The 3,007-nt window shown below is 45.5% G+C and overlaps 1 long non-coding RNA gene across 1 annotated transcript in view; it reads left to right on the top strand.

Moving 5' to 3' along the window:
- LOC108292207 overlaps positions 1-1,830 on the top strand; it is a 42,789-nt gene extending 40,959 nt beyond the window's left edge. The window contains exon 4 of the long non-coding RNA XR_001820195.2: positions 1,599-1,830. This is a non-coding gene — a long non-coding RNA (uncharacterized LOC108292207). The remainder of the gene's footprint in view (positions 1-1,598) is intronic.
- Positions 1,831-3,007: the final 1,177 nt, after the last annotated feature.

The following is a 3,007-nucleotide window of genomic DNA, read 5'->3' as shown; positions in this document are numbered from 1 at the left end:
CCAACATGGTGAAACCCCGTCTCTACTAAAAATACAAAAATTAGCCAGGCATGGTGGTGGGCACCTGTAATCCCAGCTACTCAGGAGGCTGAGGCATGAGAATCACTCGAACCTGGGAGGTAGAGGTTGCAGTGAGCCAAGGTAGTGCTACTGCACTCCAGCTAGGGTGATGGAGCAAGACTCCATCTCTCCCTTTTTTTTTTTTTTAATAGAGGCAGGGTTTTGGCCAGGCTGGTCTCGTACTCCTAACCTTGTGATCTGCCTGCCCCAGGCTCCCAAAGTGCTGGGATTACAGGTATGAGGCACCGAGCCTGGCAAAACAAAAAACAAAAAACAAAAAACAAAAAAACTTTAGGAATGCAGCCTTAAAATCACACAGACTTGCATTGGAATCCTTCTCATAAGCTACGTGACTGAGAAAGTTACAGAATTCCATGAGCCATTACAGCTACTTCCCAGGGTAAGAAAACTATGTAAGTAAGTTGCTTAGCATATACTAAGTACTCAATAAAGTTGGCTATTCCTATATGAGATGATGATGCTTATTATTATTTAAGGAAAGTCTCAGACGAGGCCCCATCTGTAAACATTGAAAGGAGGGAGTACAGAGGCTAACTTTTCTTAGAGTGTCTGCTTCTTTTAGCCAAATATAGGGTGTGGCTCGAAGGAATGAGGAAGCAGTTCATGAGGTGACAGGGCACAGAACACTGTCTTCACAGATCTTGGGGGAGAGAGGGAGTGGTCAGCTGACCCTCCCGAAAGATCAGAGATCCTTGTCGCTCATCTACCCACTGATGCAGTCCTCTTGACTCTGTCCTATCCCCTCCTACCAGTCCAGTCACCAAGTTCTGGTGAGGCTGCCTCTGAAATAATAATAACAATAGTAATTGTTGTGATGATATTGTTACCTTGAAGTGTACGAAGGCTTTCTAATACATTATCCCAATTACCTTTCATTATCTCTCTCCTGTTCTTAGGAAGGATATTACAGATCGTCCTGCATTTTACAGATAGGAACTCTGAAATTGGAATAAAGGAAGGGATTTATTCAAGGGCTGGGATTTACCTGAGACTACACAATAAGTTAATGGCAGAGGCAGGACTAGAACCTGCAGCTTCTGACTCCCAGACTAGTGCCAGTGCCCCTTTCGAGTCACACTTGCGTTGGCTTTCCATTCCCATGGCCTCCCAGTCTATTCTCTTATCTTCTGGACCACTACAGTGGTTCCCACTGGTCCTGCCTGCCTCTGATCCCTCCGCACCCATTTGTTCTACACAGGTAGTCACATAATTGTCTGGAAGTGCAGCTTTGATCTTGTCTTTCCCTTCCCAATATAACTTGCCCATTTTTTCAACTTGAGGGGTCACCTGGATTCTAGTTCAGTTTCCCAGTGAAGTCCTAATCTTTCCTTGAATACATATATTGACAAGGAATTCATCACTCCCAAGGTGGTCCGTTCCATTCTTGGGTAACTTGGACTGTTAGGGAGTTCTTTATATTAAGCTGAAATTGTCTTCCTGGATATCTGTCCACTGGAGCTTATGGAATTTTTTTTTTTTTTTTTTTTTTTTTTTTTTGATTGAGTTTTTTTTTTTAGGGCATTTCCATCATCATGGAAAGTTCTATGGGACTGCTGTGGTTTGAACATAAGAGCAGGAGTTTATACTTACTCTGAGGCACTGTATCTTGAGAGTTCTAGCTCAGCTTCCAAGGCTGCTGAGAGCTTTAAGAAACTGATTCTGAGGCTGGGTGCGGCGGTTCATGCCTGTAATCCCAGCACTGAGGGAGGCTGAGGCAGGCGGATCACCTGAGGTCAGGAGTTCAAGACCAGCCTGGCCAACATGGTGAAATCTCATCTCTACTAAAAATATAAAAAATTATCACAAAGAGTTTGTTTGGAGTTTTAAATTAAAAATTAAAAAAAAAAATTAGATGGGTGTGGTGTTGGGCACCTGTAATCCCAGCTACTCAGGAGGCTGAGGCAGGAGAATTGCTTGAACCCAGGAGACGGAGGTTGCAGTGAGCCGAGATAGTGCCATTGCACTCCAGCCTGGGCAACAAGAGTGAAACTCTGTCTCAAAAAAAAAAAAAGAAAAAAGAAAAAGAGCCGGGCGTGGTGGCTCATGCCTGTAATCCTAGCACTTTGGGAAGCTGAGGTGGGTGGATCACCTCAGGTCAGATGTTCAAGACCAGCCTGGCCATCGTGGTGAAACCCCATCTTTAAAAAAAAAAAAGAAAGAAAAAAACGAATTCTGGTTGGTTTTCGGAGTGTTCACTTTCCCTCCCAACCTAATAACAACAGTAGATTTGATCAACACTTTGTACCTTCCTCAGCTTCATTTAAAACCAACTGATAAAAATGCTCAGCAGAGGCTGGGCTTAGTGGCTCAAGCCTGTAATCCCAGCACTTTGGGAGGCGGAGGCGGGTGGATCACGAGGTCAAGAGATCGAGACCATCCCGGTCAACATGGTGAAACCCCGTCTCTACTAAAAATACAAAAAAAAAATTAGCTGGGCATGGTGGCACGTGCCTGTAATCCCAGCTACTCAGGAGGCTGAGGCAGGAGAATTGCCTGAACCCAGGAGGCGGAGGTTGCGGTGAGCCGAGATCACGCCATTGCACTCCAGCCTGGGTAACACGAGTGAAACTCCGTCTCAAAAAAAAAAAAAAAAAAAAGCTCAGCAGAGCAGAGAGGCCTGCAACTGAGCCCTCTATGTGGCACCCTGCTCTCCAGGACTAGGCGGCAGTTGTGCCGTCATTTAACAAATTAGGCCTATATTCTAGGTGCCCTGCTGGGTACCAGGTATCTACACAGAAGACATCAATTAAAAAAAAAATGTTTCTGGGCACGTGCCTGTAGTCCCAGCTACTCAGGAGGCTGAGGCTGGAGGATCACTTGAGTCCAGGAGTTCTGGGCTATGGTGCGCTATGCCAGTCGGGTGTTCGAACTAAGTTGGGCATCAATATGGTGATCTTCCAGGAGCAGGGGACCACCCAGGTTGCCT

The sequence above is a fragment of the Cebus imitator genome, unplaced genomic scaffold, assembly GCF_001604975.1.
Source record: "Cebus imitator isolate Cc_AM_T3 unplaced genomic scaffold, Cebus_imitator-1.0 Scaffold18, whole genome shotgun sequence".
Lineage (NCBI taxonomy): Eukaryota > Metazoa > Chordata > Mammalia > Primates > Cebidae > Cebus > Cebus imitator.
The sequence above is the reverse complement of the archived record's forward strand: the minus strand, read 5'-3'. Positions and strand labels throughout refer to the sequence as shown.